We start from the raw sequence: 22500 nt of genomic DNA on the forward strand, positions 1-22500 counted from the left end.
ATAACCTGTGGTTCAATAGACAGTGCCAGGAAGCAGTAGAACATATAATAACCCGTGGTTCAATAGACAGTGCCAGGAAGCAGTAGAACATATAATAACCCGTGGTTCAATAGACAGTGTCAGGAAACAAGAGCAAAAAGCAGGAGGGAGTGGAGGAAAAACAGAAGGCAAAGGACAACGGTAAAACGGGTTAAATGCAACAGGGGCAGGAATGTCTATATAAAATAAGATGATTGGCAGAAAGAAACTATGAAAATCGTATTACCTGCAAAGCAAAGGGACAACCGGAACTCCCACATAACCTGATAAGAAGGAAAATGACAGTGAATGACCAAGTGACCTGGGGCCAGATTCACGAAAGCACTTACGCAAGCACTTACGAACCTGTACATTTTTTCTCAATTTTTGGCGGCTTTGTTTACAATTATTAAACAGTTAATGAGCTCGGAAGCACCAGGAGGCTGTTTATAACAACAACAACAGTTGATTGGTAAGTTTTCATGCTCGTAAACTGTTTAATAAATGTAACCAAAGCCGTTAAAGATTGAGGAAAGATGGACACGTTCGTAAGTGTTTGCGTAAGTGCTTTCGTGAATCTGGCCCCAGGTTACGAAAAAGGGGGGAGGCCAGTATACAGAAAATGATTCAAGAAATTTGTGAGGAGCTCATGCCAGCTTCCATGTAGTCACTACCCTGGAAACACAAACCGAAACTGTCTCTATTTTCCGCTTGTTACAACTTGTAATAAAGTTGTTACATCTTGGCTTAACGTGTTTATGACGTATTAGAACGTTGTTACAACTTGCTATATTGGTTGTTAAAACTGGTTAGGAGGTGTTAAAACTTGTTCGAACGTTGTAGCAACGTCGTAGTTTCGGTGTGTGTTTAGCGGGTACTGAGCGTGAACACCTCCCGGTGCTAGATGAGGAAGGAGCCCGTGTTGAGAAACTTCTAAATATTGAGGTAACAGCATAGGAAGTAAGAATATTGTTCTCACCGAACATTCTGAGAGATAAACATATACATTTCCTCCTTTACACAAGTGGACACAAATGTAGATGAGATAGAGCTCGAGAAGCTCAGGAATCTGTACACCAGTAGATTGACGGTTGAGAGGCGGGACCAAAGAGCCAGAGCTCAACCCCCGCAAGCACAACCAGGTGAGTACAACATGTTGAGTACACACACCATGGGGGCGCGCGGCTAAGTGGACAGCGCTAGGGGGTTCGTAGTCTTAAGGGCCCGGGTTCGATTCCCGGCCGAGGCATAAACAAGTAGGCAGAGTTTCTTTCCCTCTGATGCTCATGTTCACCTAGCAGTAAATAGGTACCTGGGAGTTACATAGCTGCTACGGGCTGCTTCCTGGGTGTGTGTATGTGTGGTAAAGAGAAATATATGTAGTAAACATAATAGATGAAAAATAGATTGTTAGAAAGGCAGGGTCCAAGAGCTAACAGCACGATCTTGCAAGCACAAATAGAAAATGCACATTCACTGTTTAACTTCCACCTCTCTCTCTCTCTCTCTCTCTCTCTCTCTCTCTCTCTCTCTCTCTCTCTCTCTCTCTCTCTCTCTCTGTACAGGATACAGGAGACGAGGTACAGGACACACGTGGCTAGGGAGGTGATACAGAGCCATAGAACCGGATACAAGGCTGGATGGAGATACGAGAGAACAAGGTGCTGGGTTCCTCCTGCTGCTGCTGGCGCTGCAGGTGCGGGCGAGGCGGGGATCCCCCACTGTGTAAATATACGATGGCTATATATGATGAGGGGAGTGGTGGGGCGGTGAGGTGGTGAGGTAACTGACTCGGAGGAAGTGAGGGGGTGCTGACCTAACAGTGATTACTGGGCAGTGAGGCCCTACTTCCAAGTTACAGCCCCGCTCCTGTGCTAGTTAAGTCCACTACGGCCTCACTATAGCCCGTGCTACTTGCCCCGCTCCTGTGCCAGGTAAGTCCACTACGGGATCACCATAGCCCGTGCTACTTGGAACTTGTTCCGAGTAGCTGAATCTTTAAACAACAACAACCCCTAGTTCTCTATGGCCTCTCCTACAACACTTGTTTTACCTGTTGCGTTATATTCTAACTGTTCTGTCGTTCCTATTCTCTATAATAACGTTACCAAATATCAAAGTCTATATCACAATTGGCTCGTCAGAATGTGAGGAAGATCTCAGGCATGATAAGTAGGGCTCTTGAGCCCAAAAAATCAATGCATAAATTACGGAATAAAGCAAATAGAATACCGGGATTGAAGGATACGTCTTGAAGCATTACTCAGAAGACATCTAATGTTATTCCCTTGCTTTATGCTGGTCTTGCTATGCCCCATTTAGTTTATGTGTTTTACTCTTGGTCTGCGCTAAATAGAATGGATACAAATTGACTTAGAGAACAGAGAAGGATGACGAACTTAATCCTAAAACTTAGAAATCCTCCATATATAGAGAGGAAAAAGATATATTTACATTCTCCAGACAGACGAAGAGTAAGGAGTGTATACAAATGGATGAAGACAATAACAATGACAATGTAGATTAGGCTATAAATGTATCAGCCCAAAACACAATATAGAATAATGGATATAAACTGGATAAGTTTAGATTCAGGAAAGACCTGGGTAAATACTGGGTTGGAAACAGGAGTTTTTGATCTATGGAACAGATTACCGGGTAAAAGAGGTGGGGATTGATAGATTGTTTCAAGGATAGTTTAAACATATATATATATATATATATATATATATATATATATATATATATATATATATATATATATATATATATATATGAATGATAAGCAAGGAAATCACAGTGATCTATGCGAAATCACTTGGAGCAATGCGGGGCTTGAACCCTTCAAATGTGTTTCAAGCGAGCGTATGGTCGGTGGTGACGCGTGCGTCGTGAGCCGTGGTGACGCATGACGCATGCGTCATGCGTCATGAATCATGCACCATACGCTGAGTCAGCCTCCATGCTCCACCAGAGATCGTCCATACAACATTGTCTTGAGTGTAGAGCTCACTAAAAGGGAGCGGGCTCACCATAGCCCGTGCTACTTGGAACTTCTTATTCCAGGTAGCGAATCTTTAACAACAAAATCACGAAAAGACAGTAAGAGCAGCAGAAACAGCAGGAACAGCAGTAACAACAGCAGCAGGAACAGCAGCAGTAACAACAGCAGCAGGAACAGCAGCAGTAACAACAGCAGCAGGAACAGCAGCAGTAACAACAGCAGCAGGAACAGCAGCAGTAACAACAGCAGCAGGAACAGCAGTAGTGTATGAACTCATACATCTTTGCCCTCGAGGTGTTCTTTACCTGTAAGAGTTGGGTGTCCCTGTGGGGGCGGGACAGGAAGCCTTCGTGTGTCTTGGAGAACATCTGAAACCATCATCAAATTCTTACTGTTATGTTCGGTATGATGATAGTGAATCAGTCATTAGTTTCTTCGAAACATACAATTATATCAACAATTACAATAATATAATATTTCTATTGTCTAGAATTATGACGATAATAATAATAATAATAATGTAATTGTTTATATTGTCCACTCAACAATTTAATTATAATTTATATTATAATTTGTTAATTTTATATTAAATTATATATTAAATAATTTGTTAATTTGTTAATTTATATTAAATTCGAATTCAGTTTTAGGAAGGTGAAAGTGTAGAGTGTGTGTGTGTACTCACCTAGTTGTGTTTGAGGGGGTTGAGCTCTGGCTCTTTGGTACCGCCTCTCAACCGTCAATCAACTGGTGTACAGATTCCTGAGCCTACTGGGCTCTATCATATCTACATTTGAAGCTGTGTATGGAGTCAGCCTCCACCACATCACTGCCTAATGCATTCCATTTACCAACTACTCTGACACTGAAAAAGTTCTTTCTGATGTCTCTGTGGCTCATGTGGGTACTCAGTTTCCACCTGTGTCCCCTTGTTCGCGTCCCTCCAGTGTTGAATAGTTTATCCTTGTTTACCCGGTCGATTCCTCTGAGGATTTTGTAGGTTGTGTGTGTGTGTGTGTGTGTGTGTGTGTGTGTGTGTGTGTGTGTGTGTGTGTGTGTGTGTGTGTGTGTGTGTCCGTGTCCTAGACCAGTTGAGGGGAGTTGATGGACGGGGTGAGAGGGAGGAGGTTCTAGGAAGGAGAAAGGGAGAGGGGTCTTAGAAGAGGGAGGGGGGAGGGAGTGCCTTGGAAAGGGGAAGGAGGGGAAAATAGAGACAAGGGGAGGTGAGGTAGAAGGGATAGCAGAAGGGGGGGGGGGTGAAGGGGGAGAATAGACAGGAGGTGGGGTAGAGAGACGGGGATATAGGGTGGAGGAAAGAGGACAGGTAAGCGGCCACACTCCAACACGACACACGGGCTCACCATAGCCTGTGCTACTTGGAACTGTTTGTTCTAGGTAGCGAATTTTAAACAACAACAACACAGATATGTGAGGCTAAGTACAGTATATCTTGAGATGATTTCGGGGCTTTAGTGTCCCCGCGGCCCGGTCCTCGACCAGGCCTCCACCCACAGGAAGCAGCTCGTGACAGCTGACTAACTCCCAGGTATCTATTTACTGCTAAGTAACAGGCGCATCAGGGTGAAAGAAACTCTGCCCATTGTTTCTCGCCAGCGCCCGGAATCGAACCCGAGACCACAGGATCATGCGTCCAGTGCTCTGACCGCTTAGCCGTCGGCTCCCAGAAGTAGACTAAACACTATGATGGAAAAGACATCATACAACTGAATACAACTATTATACAACTTTATATACACTGAAGTAATCAGGTTACCACACATATCCCAGCAAAGGAACATGAACTTTCACACAGCGACCACAAAGACAGTACACAAACTAAGACATTCATACCACAATGAGGAAATGACCAAAAAAAAAAAAAAAACAGCATTCCATGCAGGAAGCAGAAACTGACACCGAGCTCTGTGTCACGTGAGCAAAAAGCCAATAACAAAAGCACCTCCGCAGATGATATCTTGAGGTTATCTTGAGATGATTTCGGGGCTTTAGTGTCCCCGTGGCCATGTCCTCGACCAGGCCTCCACTCCCAGGAAGCAGCCCGTGACAGCTGTCTAACTCCCAGGTACCTATTTACTGCTAGGTAACAGGGGCATCAGGGTGAAAGAAACTTTTTGCCCATTTGTCTCCGCCTCCACCGGGGATCGAACCCGGAACCTCAGGACTACGAATCCGAAGCGCTGTCCACCCAGCTGTCAGGCGACCTTGATAGAGCTTTCATTTGATAGAGAAACAAATGAGGGAAATCCTGAAAAGATCAACGTGAAAGTAGATTAAGTATGAAAGTAGATCAATATGAAAGTAGATCATTGACAGTAGCAGTGCCTGAGGCGCAGTGGCTGCACGCTCGCTCCACGCCTCGCCAGCGATTTCGGCAGGGTTCGAGCCCTGGGCAGGGAGGGTTGTCTAGGCTACCGATACTTATCTGTTCGCCCCTGCTCACCCAGCAGTAATTAGGGACCTGGATGTAAATCTATTGGCATGGGTGCGTTATAGGGACTACTAGTAGGGTGAGGCTTAGGATGAGTTGTGGGGCCGTGAGCTTCAACTACCCTTCGAGAGCCGGTCGGCCGAGCGGACAGCACGCCGGACTTGTGATCCTGTGGTCCCGGATTCGATCCCGGGCGCCGGCGAGAAACAATGGGCAGAGTTTCTTTCACCCTATACCCCTGTTACCTAGTAGTAAAATAGGTACCTGGGTGTTAGTCAGCTGTCACGGGCTGCTTCCTGGGGGTGTAGGCCTGGTCGAGGACCGGGCCGCGGGGACACTAAAGCCCCGAAATCATCTCAAGATAACCAAGATATAACCCTCCTACAGTACCCAAGTACCCTCCTCCAGTACAGACGAGAGATATCTGATAAGCACAGATGAGTTTATATATATATATATATATATATATATATATATATATATATATATATATATATATATATATATATGTATATATATATATATATATATATATATATATATATATATATGTATATATATATATATATATATATATATATATATATATATATATATATATATATATATATAAACCTACCAAGCAAGTATAACAATGTATATACAGTTCTCATCTCCCTACCCGGAAGTCTTGTAAACATTCTCCACCAATAATAAACAATACACTTTTTGAGGCCTAATATAACGCACCAATCAGAGAACACGTTGTAAGCCTCAGACCGTCCGCCCTAACTAGGCTTCATAATACACAATGATGTCACAATATCGCGATTTATAACCCCAGGTTACTACTCAGGATGCTGGTTCCATTCCCCGTCCTCTCCCAATGATTTTCTCCTAAGTAGCCTTACTGCACATTTTGCAGAAATCCGATATTTGTGTACCACTGATGAGGGAGAGTAATATTGTTTTCACTAGCTGTGGGGACATTGGTCCTGGATTCATACATATGTATGTATGTATGTATTTTTTTTTTTTTTTTTTTTTTTTTTTTTGAGATATATACAAGAGTTGTTACATTCTTGTAGAGCCACTAGTACGCGTAGCGTTTCGAGCAAGTCCTTAATCCTATGGTCCCTGGAATACGATCCCCTGCTGCGAAGAATCGTTTTTTCATCCAAGTGCACATTTTACTGTTGGGTTAAACAGAGGCTACAGTTAAGGAATTGCGCCCAGTAAATCCTCCCCGGCCAGGATACGAACCCATGACATAGCGCTCGCGGAACGCCAGGCGAGTGTCTTACCACTACACCACGGAGACTGCTTTTGAATGGGTTTGGGTGGTTATATATAAGGAAGCAGCTTCGTATGGGCCAATAGGTCCTTTGGAGATTCCTTAATGTCTATGTTTTTGCTCCTCAAGATAAGTGTACCCAGGAGTCACAGATTAAATTACTGCTGAGCCAGATATCCCTATCCCTGGATAGGGATATCAATCCATAAGGATTGATATCCCTATCCAGGGAGTGATAGTTATGACCCACGTTTGAGGAGTGAAACGGGCAGGCGAAGGTTGGCACTCTGACAAGGGTATAGATAGGTTAGTTGCGTACACGCACGCGCGCGCGCTCACAAGCACACCACAACCACAGACGTTACACACACACACACACACATACACACACACACACACACAAAGTGTGTGTGTGTGTGTCTGCCCACTCACAATTAGGTAAGTACAATTAGGTGAGTTCACACACACACACACACACACACACACACACACACACACACACACACACACACACACACACACACACACACACACACACACACACACACACACACACAGAATTATATGAACATGTTTGCTGATGATGCTAAGATAATAGGAAGGATAAGACATTTAGATGATTGTCATGCCCTTCAAGAAGACCTGGACAAAATAAGTATATGGAGCACCACTTGGCAAATGGAATTTAATGTTAATAAATGTCATGTTATGGAATGTGGAATAGGAGAACATAGACCCCACACAACCTATATATTATGTGAGAAATCTTTAAAGAATTATGATAAAGAAAGAGATCTAGGAGTGGTTCTAGATAGAAAACTATCACCTGAGGACCACATTAAGAATATTGTGCAAGGAGCCTATGCAATGCTTTCTAACTTCAGAATTGCATTTAAATACATGGATGGCGATATACTAAAGAAATTGTTCATGACTTTTGTTAGGCCAAAGCTAGAATATGCAGCTGTTGTGTGGTGCCCATATCTTAAGAAGCACATCAACAAACTGGAAAAGGTGCAAAGACATGCTACTAAGTGGCTCCCAGAACTGAAGGGCAAGAGCTACGAGGAGAGGTTAGAAGCATTAAATATGCCAAAACTAGAAGACAGAAGAAAAAGAGGTGATATGATCACTACGTACAAAATAGTAACAGGAATTGATAAAATCGACAGGGAAGACTTCCTGAGACCTGGAACTTCAAGAACAAGAGGCCATAGATTTAAACTAGCTAAACACAGATGCCGAAGAAATATAAGAAAATTCACCTTCGCAAATAGAGTGGTAGACGGTTGGAACAAGTTAAGTGAGAAGGTGGTGGAGGCCAAGACCGTCAGTAGTTTCAAAGCGTTATATGACAAAGAGTGCTGGGAAGACGGGACACCACGAGCGTAGCTCTCATCCTGTAACTACACTTAGGTAATTACACACACACACAGTTAACATGATTGGTGTTACCTTTAACTTCTCAACTTCTCGCAGCAAAATGTAATACATTTCCAGGAGTTACTCCTCAAGTGGGTTCCTGGAGTCGATCCTCCTCTGTTTTATCCTTATGTTAGCAAGTGACAAGATGAACAGTGTTGGACATGCTGCTATGGCGGTGTGTCCACTCACAGGATGAGTGGCGCTGCCCAATACTGTCACTATGGCGGTGTGTCCACTCACAGGGTGAGTGACGCTGCCCAATACTGTCACTATGGCGGTGTGTCCACTCACAGGATGAGTGGCGCTGCCCAATACTGTCACTATGGCGGTGTGTCCACTCACAGGGTGAGTGACGCTGCCCAATACTGTCACTATGGCGGTGTGTCCACTCACAGGATGAGTGGCACTGCCCAATACTGTCACTATGGCGGTGTGTCCACTCACAGGATGAGTGGCGCTGCCCAATACTGTCACTATGGCGGTGTGTCAACTCACAGGATGAGTGGCGCTGCCCAATACTGTCACTATGGCGGTGTGTCCACTCACAGGGTGAGTGGCGCTGCCCAATACTGTCACTATGGCGGTGTGTCCACTCACAGGATGAGTGGCACTGCCCAATACTGTCACTATGGCGGTGTGTCCACTCACAGGATGAGTGGCGCTGCCCAATACTGTCACTATGGCGGTGTGTCCACTCACAGGGTGAGTGGCGCTGCCCAATACTGTCACTATGGCGGTGTGTCCACTCACAGGATGAGTGGCACTGCCCAATACTGTCACTATGGCGGTGTGTCCACTCACAGGATGAGTGGCGCTGCCCAATACTGTCACTATGGCGGTGTGTCCACTCACAGGATGAGTGGCGCTGCCCAATACTGTCACTATGGCGGTGTGTCCACTCACAGGATGAGTGGCGCTGCCCAATACTGTCACTATGGCGGTGTGTCCACTCACAGGATGAGTGGCGCTGCCCAATACTGTCACTATGGCGGTGTGTCCACTCACAGGATGAGTGGCGCTGCCCAATACTGTCACTATGGCGGTGTGTCCACTCACAGGATGAGTGACGCTGCCCAGTACTGTCACTATGGCGGTGTGTCCACTCACAGGATGAGTGGCGCTGCCCAATACTGTCACTATGGCGGTGTGTCCACTCACAGGATGAGTGGCGCTGCCCAATACTGTCACTATGGCGGTGTGTCCACTCACAGGATGAGTGACGCTGCCCAATACTGTCACTATGGCGGTGTGTCCACCTACAGGATGAGTGACGCTGCCCAATACTGTCACTATGGCGGTGTGTCCACTCACAGGATGAGTGGCGCTGCCCAATACTGTCACTATGGCGGTGTGTCCACCTACAGGATGAGTGACGCTGCCCAATACTGTCACTATGGCGGTGTGTCCACCTACAGGATGAGTGACGCTGCCCAATACTGTCACTATGGCGGTGTGTCCACTCACAGGATGAGTGGCGCTGCCCAATACTGTCACTATGGCGGTGTGTCCACCTACAGGATGAGTGACGCTGCCCAATACTGTCACTATGGCGGTGTGTCCACTCACAGGATGAGTGGCGCTGCCCACTAAACTCGTCCCTCGGGGCAAAATTAAAAAATTATATATATACGTTAGTGTGGGTTAGGTTCAGGCCCCCGGGGGCTTCAACACAAGCCTGCCCTTACACGTCGTATGGGCCAGTCGCCACCAGGGAGAGACGGGCAGTGACGTAGTAGGCAAAATTAGCATGCATTTAGATAGGCCTATTGACAGGTGTAGGCCTAGTAGGCTTACGGACACACCAATGTCGGCAGATTTGGAGGAAGTGGTGTACAGTCTGGATTTTTTTAATGTGTGTGTGTGGTGGGTGGGGGTTGGGGCGCAGTGTTGGAGGGGTGGGGTTGGGGGGCAGTGTTGGAGGGGTGAGGTTGGAGGCAGTGTTGGAGGGTGCGCCGGTGGTGCAAGTGCCCTGACTGGTGCTGTCGGAGGGGGGGGGGTGAGTGGGGGGGGGCGGAGGAAGCTGTTTGTTGAGTGGGAGAGGCATGGAGTGGGGGGGGGGGGGGAGGGGGGGGGTAGGGTGCAGTCATAACATTCTTTAACTCTTCCTTCTTCCTCCCCCCCCCTTCCCTCCCTCCCTCTCTCACTTCTCCCTCCTTCAGTTCTCCCTCCCACGCTTCTTCCTCCTTTATCTACTCTTGTTGACTCATTATTATGTTCAACCTTTCCTCTCCTCCCTTCCTTAGCTATCTCTTCGTCTAGACTCTAGATATCCACGTCTATCCTATGTCCTTATCTTTATTACTCTCCTCTCTCTCTCTCTCTCTCTCTCTCTCTCTCTCTCTCTCTCCTCTCTCTCTCTCTCTCTCCTCTCTCTCTCTCTCTCTCTCTCTCTCTCTCTCTCTCTCTCTCTCTCTCTCTCTCTCTCTCTCTCTCTCTCTCTCTGTCTCTCTCTCTCTCTCTCTCTCTCTCTCTCTCTCTCTCTCTGTCTCTCTCTCTGTCTCTCTCTCTGTCTCTCTCTGTCTCTGTCTCTCTCTCTCTGTCTCTCTCTCTCTCTCTCTCTCTCTCTCTCTCTCTCTCTCTCTCTCTCTCTCTCTCTCTCTCTCTCTCTCTCTCTCTCTCTCTCTCTCTCTCTCTCTCTCTCTCTCCTCTCTCTCTCTCTCTCCTCTCTCTCCCCCTCTCCCTCCTCCTCCCTTAGACCCCTTATTTATCCGCTCTTAACCGCATTATACTGAAGTTAATTTGACACGGGGGGGGGGGAGGGGTTTGTTGTTGGAGGGGTGGGGGAGAGGGAGGGGTGGGGTGGGGAAGGGGGGGAGGGGTAACTCCCAAGACAGGAGTGGGCGGGAGATGTTTGGTTCAGTGTGTTTGTCTCGTGTTTGGTTACCTTATGTTTTGCTGGACTCCGATTTATGTTTACATTAGTTTGTACTATATGTTTATTGTTTACAATGTTTGGGTTATGTCTTGTTTGTACTCTAACTTCCATTGTACTCACCTAGTTGTACTCACCTACTTTTGTTTGCGGGGGTTGAGCTCTGGTTCTTTGGTCCCGCCTCTCAACTGTCAATCAACAGGTGTACAGGTTCCTGAGCCTACTGGGCTCTATCATATCTACATTTGAAACTGTGTATGGAGTCAGCCTCCACCACATCTCTTCCTAGTGCATTCCATTTACTAACTACTCTAACAATGAAGAACTTCTTTCTAATATCTCTGTGGCTCATTTGGGTACTCAGCTGCCACCTGTGTCCCCTTGTACGTGTGTGTGTATGTGTGTGTGTGTGTGTGTGTGTGTGTGTGTGTGTGTGTGTGTGTGTGTGTGTGTGTGTGTGTGTGTTTACATTGTTTCCCTAACCTAACCATCATATTAAATGGTGTTTACCTATTTAATCCATTTAAACATTTACTTGATATTTAACTAGTTTGACGTGTTAGTTCTGATTACTCTAATTTTCCGCTTGATTTCCCGTTACATTAGCGTAGCATTTATCTTGTTTACCGTGTGTACACGCTCTCCTCTGTGCTTACCCCGGAGAAATACATGCTGGAATCTTTGAGTGTAAATTGTGGTAAGATGGATGCTAGTGATGGAGATGGATGGAGAGATGCCCACCTGGGAGGCTGGGTGGGGAGGAGGGAAGTGAGGGAGTGTTTGGAGGCAGGGAGGGGGGGGGGAGACAGTGAGAGTTGGATTGAGGGAGGGAGGAGAGATTGACGCTAGGAGGAAGTGATGGAGATTGATGGTAAACGTACTCACCTGAGAGGCGTGGTGGAGGAAAGAGAGGAAGGAAGATATGTGTGTGAAGGTCTTTAGCTTGTTGTGTGTGCTGGGGTTGAACTGCAGCTCCTGGCCCCCGCCCTCCTCACCTGCTGGCTGTCCCTTTTGTAATGTGTCATTGTGCTTGATCCTCCTGTGCTTTAACACAGGCCTAACTGCTCTTCACACCACTCCCTCCCTCCCCCAAATTCATTCCATTTGCCGACTGTCCAATTACTTCTTTATGTGACTGACTCAAAAGAGTGTCTAGTTGCCAAGAATGTCCTCTGCTTGTGTCCTGTGCTTGTGTACTCTGCTTGTGTACTCTGCTTGTGTACTCTGCTTGTGTACTCTTCTTGTGTACTCTGCTTGTGTACTCTGCTTGTGTACTCTGCTTGTGTACTCTTCTTGTGTACTCTGCTTGTGTACTCTGCTTGTGTACTCTGCTTGTGTACTCTGCTTGTGTACTCTGCTTGTGTACTCTTCTTGTGTACTCTGCTTGTGTACTCTGCTTGTGTACTCTGCTTGTGTACTCTGCTTGTGTACTCTGCTTGTGTACTCTGCTTGTGTACTCTGCTTGTGTACTCTGCTTGTGTACTCTGCTTGTGTACTCTGCTTGTGTACTCTGCTTGTTAAGCACACCATTCTTGTTCCTCTTGCCGTTCTCTTAGTATAGGGTTGTCCTCCATCCTCGAGTGATTGTCTCTTGCAGTGTTGCAAGAAGGTTCTGTGCTTCCAGGTTGTGAGAGGTCGCCCTTAACATACACGAGCCAGTAAGGTTGTTACAACATATAATTATGTGACCAACAACAACAGGCGAGTGCACCTGTACAGATGCGTAACTATATTGATTTAATATTACTTGGTATAAATCCAGTGTGTGGACACCTCGTAGTTCAGGTGTGGACACCTCTTAGCTCAGGTGTGGACACCTCTTAGCTCAGGTGTGGACACCTCTTAGCTCAGGTGTGGACACCTCTTAGCTCAGGTGTGGACACCTACTCCCACAGGTGTGGACACCTACTCCCTCAGGTGTGGACACTTACTCCCACAGGTGTGGACACCTACTCCCTCAGGTGTGGACACTTACTCCCACAGGTGTGGACACCTACTCCCTCAGGTGTGGACACCTACTCCCTCAGGTGTGGACACCTACTCCCACAGGTGTGGACACCTACTCCCACAGGTGTGGACACCTACTCCCTCAGGTGTGGACACCTATTCACCTCACCTTTATGAAAGCATTTCAATCACCTGCTGTAGGTGTTGGCCCAATATCAAAATGTAGTGTAACATTTTGTAAATGTACTGTATTTTGTAACTGTAATGTAATGTAAAATGTAACTCAAAATGTAGTGTAGCAGCACTCTCCCCCTGTCAACTTAGCACATATGAAAATGTACATATTTACCTGTATTTACCTGTGGACCACTATCTCTCGAGGCCTCAATGGAGACAGGAAACTTGTCAGAGTTTCCACCATTGTTCCCAAGAAATTATTCTAACTGGATGTTGAAGTGAAGTAATGTCCTGGGGGCCAGATTCACGAAGTAGTTACGCAAGCACTTACGAACCTGGGGCCAGAATCACGAAGTAGTTACGCAAGCACTTACGAACCTGGGGCCAGAATCACGAAGTAGTTACGCAAGCACTTACGAACCTGGGGCCAGAATCACGAAGTAGTTACGCAAGCACTTACGAACCTGGGGCCAGAATCACGAAGTAGTTACGCAAGCACTTACGAACCTGGGGCCAGATTCACGAAGTAGTTACGCAAGCACTTACGAACCTGGGGCCAGATTCACGAAGTAGTTACGCAAGCACTTACGAACCTGGGGCCAGATTCACGAAGTAGTTACGCAAGCACTTACGAACCTGGGGCCAGATTCACGAAGTAGTTACGCAAGCACTTACGAACCTGGGGCCAGATTCACGAAGTAGTTACGCAAGCACTTACGAACCTGGGGCCAGAATCACGAAGTAGTTACGCAAGCACTTACGAACCTGGGGCCAGATTCACGAAATAGTTACGCAAGCACTTACGAACCTGGGGCCAGATTCACGAAGTAGTTACGCAAGCACTTACGAACCTGGGGCCAGATTCACGAAGTAGTTACGCAAGCACTTACGAACCTGGGGCCAGAATCACGAAGTAGTTACGCAAGCACTTACGAACCTGGGGCCAGAATCACGAAGTAGTTACGCAAGCACTTACGAACCTGGGGCCAGATTCATGAAGTAGTTACGCAAGCACTTACGAACCTGGGGCCAGATTCATGAAGTAGTTACGCAAGCACTTACGAACCTGGGGCCAGATTCATGAAGTAGTTATGCAAGCACTTACGAACCTGGGGCCAGATTCACGAAGCAGTTACATAAGCACTTAAGAACGTGAACATCTTTCCTCAATCTTTGACGGCTTTGGTTACATTTATTAAACAGTTTACAAGCATGAAAACTTGCCAATCAACTGTTGTTATTGTTATAAACAGCCTCCTGGTGCTTCGGAGCTCATTAACTGTTTAATAATTGTAAACAAAGCCGCCAAAGATTGAGAAAAGATGGAAAGGTTCGTAGGTGCTTGCGTAGCTGCTTCGTGAATCTGGCCCCAGGTTCGTAAGTGCTTGCGTACCTGCTTCGTGAATCTGGCCCCAGGTTCGTAAGTGCTTGCGTACCTGCTTCGTGAATCTGGCCCCTGGCATTCAGGGCCTCAGCGGGTAGACATTGCACAAATGTGTGGTAGTAAAAGGCTTCACCCACAGCAACAACAGATCGTAAAGCCTACTGTTTGGAAGGCCTAACTAGCTACAACATGTACAATATGATGCACCAGGAAAAATAACTCAGTGCCTATGTGAGGGACTTTGTTCTGCATGAGGAACAGTGAGTTACGCCTCATTCCTGACTCACCACCTACTGACTCACCAGCTGCTGACTCACCACCTGCTGACTCACCACCTTCTGACTCACCAGCTCCTGGGCCACGACTCAGCTAGCATCACTCACTAAATGTACACATCTTTCCTGGATTATAGCGGCTTAGTTTGCACTTACTAAACAGTTTACGAGGTGGGAAGCTCTACGAAGTTGTGTATAACAAGCCGAGGTGGAGAATGACCTGGCAGAGTTTACCAGCTCGTAAACTGTTGGCTAAATACAGCCCAAGACTGCATAATGGAGGAATTACCTTCTTGTGGTACATTCGCAGGTCTTGTAACGGAACACTTAAGTGGCTTGATGAATCCTAGTCCGCTGTCAACACGTCCTCTCCACTTACGATGACAGACAACTCTGTCAACATGAAGGGGCCCAAGACTTGTCAACACCGCCTCTCACGATGTTTACAAGAGAACTTGATAAACACCTCCAATGGCTACCTGATCAGCTCTCACACGGTAGAATGTGAGTAGCAGCGTCTAACAGCCTGGTTGATCAAACCACCATGTAGGTAGTCGGGTCAGAGGCCTCCTGAAAATACGGACTAATTGTGTTCGAACCACAACGCTATAAATGCTTCACCCACGTACTACAAATACAAATAATCGCCAACAGAACCTAAACACTTAACCTAACCTATGCCTAGCTATAAATAAAATTCTACTATATAATAATATTAATATATAAACCAGAGAAAACGTATTTTTAATAAACAATATGTTACAATTTATGAATGCGTCATAGAGGATCGGGCCGCAGCTTTAACGAGCCTGGTCTGAGGACGGGTTGACATCATCAGTTGTGAATTGTGTCTAAACCGTTTTACATTCATTAACGAAAGGGGGGGGGGGGGTGTTGGGGTATGATTAACGAGCAACTGGCCATTGTTAACGCGGACCGGCGTTATTACTCGTTATTGTCTTGGTTCACATTCTGGCGCCAGATGTGAGACCTCCAAGCACTTCCTAAATGTCCTTTTATGCTTGATCAAGCACGGCTTCTAGGAATAGTTAATTGTGTTTATCTGTCTTATGATGCCTGCGTTATCATGCTTAGATGTCCTCCACTGATAACTCTGTATTCGCACGCTGTGGTATGTGCGTGCGTGCGTGTCTACGCAATTGATATGTGTGTGCGTGCGTTCACTCACCTGGGTGTGAGTGCAGGGTCGTGTGCGTGTGCGTGGGGGGGGGGGGGCAGGGGGTGGCGTGCGGGCCTTGCACTCTTCGCATGGGATTGAAATATCCTCCATGTCCCAGCCTGGAGGATATTTCTTCCCTGCCCATCTCCCTGTTGCTGCCCACTTTCCCTGCCCATCTCCCTGCTGCTGCCTGCTGCCTGCTCACTTTCCCTGCCCATGTTCCTGATCACCTTCCTCTCCATCACACTCAGGCACTTCACCTGTTTACACTTCTAACTTTTATTTTGTGAGTGTGTGACACTGTCGCTTGTGGCCCTCTGGCTCACTGGCACTCCAGCACGGACGGCAGCTCACTGTGTGTGTGTGTGTGTGTGTGTGTGTGTGTGTGTGTGTGTGTGTGTGTGTGTGTGTGTGTGTGTGTGTGTGTGTGTGTGTGTGTGTGTGTGTGTGTTGGGACAACACAGGTGTGGCCTCCACTGGTGTGTTGTCCTGGGGCTCACAGGACAACACAGGTGTGTGACAAGTCGGTGTTCAGGCTCGATCCTGCAAACCCCCTTTACCTGAGAACATTTAGATGTGAACATTTACGTGAGAACATTCCCATCCATTCATATGTAACGAGAAATACCACAAATGAGAGCAAGAGAGAGAGAGAGAGAGAGAGAGAGAGAGAGAGTATAGTGAAGTCTTACCACAATGAACCATCAATACACTAACAGTTATCAACAGTACACCACTGTACTCTCCTGTCAATATTGATAACAATATAGTCGCCGTGTTCTGAACTTTGTTTTTTATTGTCTCCCCAGGTAAGGCGGCCACTGTCTGCTTCACCTCTCCAGTCGTCCGCCAGCCACACTCCCACAGGCAAGGTAACCACACTCGCATACTTGTGTGTGTATATATATATATATATATATATATATATATATATATATATATATATATATATATATATGTATATATATATATATATATATATATATATATATATATATGTATATATATATATATATATATATATATATATATATATATATATATATATAGATATAGATATATGTACCTAGAAGGTTCATAGCATTTATTTTCCATCGATTATGGTAAGCCTTTCCAGGAGCAGTATTTCCGGGAACACGACATACCACTAAGTTTACAAGTAGGGCTCTAATTACTGTGGTGAGTGAACAGAGGCAAGCAGTTAAGGATTGGTGACCCCCCCCCCCCAACACCCTCTTGCCTGCTACCTCCCTCCATCATCATCTCTCTCTTTCTCTCTCTCTCTCAAATAAAAGCCAACCTATTCTCAAAAAGGCACAAACGAGTCTTAGGTACGGAGCTCCTAACCAGAGGCCAGGCCTGCTTTGTAGAAAATCACACTGGAGAACATTATGAAAAGGGAGGTGGCCATACAGGCAGCCACATCTCAGGGAGCCGCGAAGAACAGTGGTCAGCTGCTAGACAGGAACAGATCAACAGGGATTGTTGGAGTGAAGGAATTTGAAGGTGCTATACAAGAAGATTGGAAACATGGTGCTGAAATGTTGTAGGAACATTCCTAACAAAAGTAAATATGGAAGGGGAAAGCAACCAATTTAGATCAGGTTTCCAGGATAGGTCAGTACAGGGAGGAAGGAAACTGGCTTATAAAGGTAATATTCCCAAATGAGTCACAAGTTACTTCAAAATGCACATGGTTACAGAGAAGTATTTCTGTAGAGGGATATGACAGAGGAGGGAACTCCCGCTACAGAAAAGAGAAGGTGTAGGTATGGGATGAAGACCCGGTGGCCACAGGGCCAACCACAACAGTTTCACAAATCATTTCCTTCTACTACACTCTCATCCCTCTCGCTTTCTCTCTATGCCCAATGCACTTAACATCTTCCCCCCCCCCTCCCCACACTTCCCCGGGACCAAAGAGCCGAAGCTCAACCCCTGCAAGCAAGACTAGGTGAGCACACTTTTCACTGTCCTGCCAATTCATTCCTAAATCTTGCATGCAACAGTGGGTCAGGCCAAACAGGCTCTACCATACAACCTCATCTCTAAACCCTATCAACCTGCTGTGCCTTCCTTGTACCTTCTCAATATCACGTGACCTTTGACCTAACCTTTGCCCTTGTGGCTTCCTCGTGACCTCTGCGAAACATGATTCATTTTGTCTAGTCGTAAACCATTTACAAGAATGATTTACAGTAGAGTATAGCGATAGTGGCGTTAGTGGGTAAGATGAAGCAAGTCGTGGTGGTTTAATGGGGCGCCGTGTTGGGGTGTAGGTGTTGGTGGTGGTGCTGGTGGTGCCGGTGGTGTGGGGAAGTTTGTGGTGGTGGTGTGGTGTGGTGGAGCCTGTGTGGTGGGTGTAGACGTTGGTGGTGGTGCCGGTGGTGGTGGTGGTGGTGTGGGGAAGTTTGTTGTGGTGGTGTGGTGTGGTGGAGCCTGTGTGGTGGGTGTAGACGTTGGTGGTGGTGCCGGTGGTGGTGGTGGTGGTGTGGGGAAGTTTGTGGTGGTGGTGAGGTGTGGTGGAGTCTGTGTGGTGCGGTGGCTATACGGGTCGTAACAAGATGATGATAGGGTGGTTATAAAGTTTGAGTCTCGCTACATTTACGCTGGGATTTGGACCCTTAATATTAATGCAGCATCGGGCTGACATGTGCCGTAAGGAAAAACTCGGAGTTAACTTCAGACCAATTTAAAAAACCCGGATTTACGACTGGTGTTTGGCGCGCAGGCGTCAATGACACGTGCGATTTGTTTACAAACATGGAACATGTTGAACCATGTCCTGAGTTATTTTCCTCTTTGATAATGTGTGCCCAAGCTATGCCACAGATTGCAACTGAGCTGCATATAATCTAAATGAGGCCCAAGAAGGGTAAGGCATAGCTGGAGACATTATATATCTTACATATATCTTACTGCTGTAATATGTACGATGATCCGGAATATGTACAACAGCGCCGGAATACATACAAGGAGCCAGAGTGTGTACGAGGGGGACTGAGGCAGCGGACCGGCTGCAGCTGTCAAGTGCTTCTTGCGCTTGGTGGTGAAGACTCTCAAGCGAGGAGGCTGGCGATGCTTCCTTGCTTGAGTGTCTCACGTCTGTGTCATCTCTGGTCGCAGCTTCTCTTGCACCGGAGTTCTTCCTCCGTCGCTGCTGCTGCTCTTAACGACTTGCGTTTCCGCTAAAGTTCTCTGCCTCGCATTTCGACGGTGATTGATTGTCGAAACTTGTAGCGGTGTTTTCTTCCGCTAACGGTGTAACCGCCGGCGCTCTCCATATGGCTGGCGTGTGTGTGTGTGTGTGTGTGTGTGTGTGTGTGTGTATTCACCTAGTTGTGTTTGCGGGGGTTGAGCTTTGCTCTTTCGGCCCGCCTCTCAACTGTCAATCAACTGTTTTACTAACTACTTTTTTTTTTTTCTCCCACACACCACACACCCCAGGAAGCAGCCCGTGACAGCTGACTAACTCCCAGGTACCTATTTACTGCTAGGTAACAGGGGCACTTAGGGTGAAAGAAACTTTGCCCATTTGTTTCTGCCTCGTGCGGGAATCGAACCCGCGCCACAGAATTACGAGTCCTGCGCGCTATCCACCAGGCTACGAGGCCCCCTGTGTGTGTGTGTGTGTGTGTGTGTGTGTGTGTGTGTGTGTGTGTGTGTGTGTGTGTGTGTGTGTGTGTGTGTGTGTGTGTGTGTGTGTGTGTGTGTGTGTGTGTGTGTGTGTGTGTGTGCGCGTGCGTGCGCGTGTGTGTGGAGGGGGGGGGGGGAGGGGTTGATTGTTAAAGAAAGGATGAGAAGCTTCAAATTACAACCGATTGCCTCATTTCCTCTTCTTAATAGTCCTTTCCTAAAGTCTTTAACAACCCCTGAGCGACCTCGCGCTTCTGACTTTCCACCTCAATACCAACCTTTAGAAAGTTTGGGCGGGAAAGCAATATCTTGAGGCGTAAACAATAATACGTTTTACCGGGAAATTATAAGTTTTGGCGAGAAAATAATACATTTTGGCGGGAAAATAATACATTTTGGCGGGAAAATAATACATTTTGGCGGGAAAATAATACTTTTGGCGGGAAAATAATACATTTTGGCGGGAAAATAATACATTTTGGCGGGAAAAGAATACGTTTTGGAGGGAAAAGAATACATTTTGGCGGGAAAAGAATACGTTTTGGCGGGAAAAGAATACATTTTGGCGGGAAAAGAATACATTTTGGCGGGAAAAGAATACATTTTGGCGGGAAAAGAATGCGTTTTGGCGGGAAAAGAATACATTTTGGCGGGAAAAGAATACATTTTGGCGGGAAAAGTGCGTTTTGGCGGGAAAAGAATACATTTTGGCAGGAAAAGAATACATTTTGGCGGGAAAAGAATGCGTTTTAGCGGGAAAATAATTAGTTGGATAGCATTGGTGCTCTCGGGTTGTCTTGTGTAGATTGCATAGTCGTCATCAGAAGATTATTGTAGTCTTATATAGATTACCTGCTGACTACCTGTTGTTGGTTCCAGGGATCATCGTCCCCGCGGCCCGGTCTCTGACCAGACCTCTTGGTTGGTGGTCTGGTCAACCAAGCTGTTGGGCGCAGTTGCTCGCGCAGCCTCGCGTATGAATCACAGCCTGGTTGATCAGCTATCTCTTGAAGGTGTTTATCAAGTTCCATTTTTGAACACCGTGAGAGGTCGGCCAGATATGCCCCTTATGTACCCTTATCCTCCTCCAAAGGATACCTGATCAGACCTATATCCCTACTACTCGTCCTCTCCGTCCAGGAACTAACCACGGGAACAGGGCCCTTCGTGACAAGGAGTGTGGACAGAGCAGCATGAAGGAGAAAACCCGAGACAGTGACTGGTGCTCCAGACACACTACAGCCTCGGTCCCCCCCCCCTAAGTATTTTATACGTCTGTATCATGTCCCCCCCCACCCCTCTCACTCCTTTCTAACGTCGTCAGGTTTAGTTCCTTTCTTCGTACCTCATCCCTCGCAACTCTGGGTCGAGTCTCGTTGCAAACTTCTGCACCTTTTCAGACTTCCTTATGTGCTTTTTAAGATGGGCTCCACGATAGGTGCATGTATGTGTGTGTTTTGTGTGTGTGGTTACCTAAGGGAGGGGGAGAGAGAGAGAGAGAGAGAGAGAGCGAGAGAGAGAGAGAGAGAGAGAGAGAGAGAGAGAGAGAGAGAGAGGTAGAGAGAGAGAGAGAGAGAGAGAGAGAGAGAGAGAGAGAGAGAGAGAGAGAGAGAGAGAGAGAGAGAGAGAGGTAGAGAGAGAGAGAGAGAGAGAGAGAGAGAGAGAGAGAGAGAGAGAGAGAGAGAGAGAGAGAGAGAGAGAGAGAGAGAGAGAGAGAGAGAGAGAGAGAGAGAGAGAAGTCATCATGGGTGGAGGTGGGCTTCAGGTATTACTGGGGAAGAAAGTTTAAAGCGACACCAACCTAGTTCACACACACCCACACCACCATTCCCTGCCTGACTTACTTCCCTCCCGACCCCCCCCCCCCCCATCACACTTACACCTGTCACACTTTCTTCCCTCCCTTTTCACACATCTGTTTTCACACTCTTCTGCCTCTCTACACCTGCCTCACTTTCCGACTGTGAGCAGTTGTATCATGTCTCTCCCACCTGTGTGTGTGTGTGTGTGTGTGTGTCACCCACTTGTGAGTGTGTCACCCACCTGTGAGTGTGTGTCACCCACCTGTGAGTGTGTGTCACCCACCTGTGAGTGTGTCACCCACCTGTGAGTGTGTGTCACCTACCTGTGAGTGTGTGTCACCCACCTGTGAGTGTGTGTCACCCACCTGTGTGTGTGTGTGTCACCCACTTGTGAGTGTGTCACCCACTTGTGAGTGTGTGTCACCCACCTATGAGTGTGTCACCTACCTGTGAGTGTGTGTCACCCACCTGTGAGTGTGTGTCACCCACCTGTGAGTGTGTCACCTACTTGTGAGTGTGTCACCCACTTGTGAGTGTGTGTCACCCACCTGTGAGTGTGTCACTCACTTGTGAGTGTGTCACCCACCTGTGAGTGTGTGTCACCTACCTGTGAGTGTGTCACCCACCTGTGAGTGTGTGTCACCCACCTGTGTGTGTGTGTCACCCACTTGTGAGTGTGTCACCCACTTGTGAGTGTGTGTCACCCACCTATGAGTGTGTCACCTACCTGTGAGTGTGTGTCACCCACCTGTGAGTGTGTGTCACCCACCTGTGAGTGTGTCACCTACTTGTGAGTGTGTCACCCACTTGTGAGTGTGTGTCACCCACCTGTGAGTGTGTGTCACCCACCTGTGAGTGTGTCACCCACCTGTGAGTGTGTGTCACCCACCTGTGAGTGTGTCACCCACCTGTGAGAGTATACCTCCCCCCCCCCTCTAAACGTGACCCATCTCCTGGTATCAACAAAGTTTGAATAAGATAACAAAGGAAATATTTATATACAACTACATAATAGAGTAAAATAATAGATAATGGATGCAAGAAACACTGCAAGAAAC

At 46.9% G+C, this 22500-nt stretch overlaps 2 protein-coding genes across 13 annotated transcripts in view; one reads left to right on the plus strand and one right to left on the minus strand.

Moving 5' to 3' along the window:
- The window catches only part of LOC123745879 (zinc finger and BTB domain-containing protein 17), a 583396-nt gene extending 575253 nt beyond the window's left edge, over positions 1–8143 (minus strand). Inside the window, exon 1 of the mRNA XM_069317537.1 lies at positions 8010–8143. The gene's annotated coding sequence lies outside the window, so the exon portion shown is untranslated. The remainder of the gene's footprint in view (positions 1–8009) is intronic.
- LOC123745872 (rho family-interacting cell polarization regulator 2) overlaps positions 1–22500 on the plus strand; it is a 287993-nt gene that overhangs the window by 26224 nt on the left and 239269 nt on the right. Inside the window, exon 1 of one of the 12 annotated variants that reach the window (XM_069317534.1) lies at positions 16817–16876. The exons of the other annotated variants lie outside the window; for them this stretch is intronic. The gene's annotated coding sequence lies outside the window, so the exon portion shown is untranslated. Of the gene's footprint in view, positions 1–16816; positions 16877–22500 lie in introns of those variants that run through there. 12 annotated transcript variants of the gene reach the window in all.

Source organism: Procambarus clarkii, chromosome 88 (assembly GCF_040958095.1).
Source record: "Procambarus clarkii isolate CNS0578487 chromosome 88, FALCON_Pclarkii_2.0, whole genome shotgun sequence".
NCBI classification, from domain to species: Eukaryota; Metazoa; Arthropoda; class Malacostraca; order Decapoda; family Cambaridae; genus Procambarus; species Procambarus clarkii.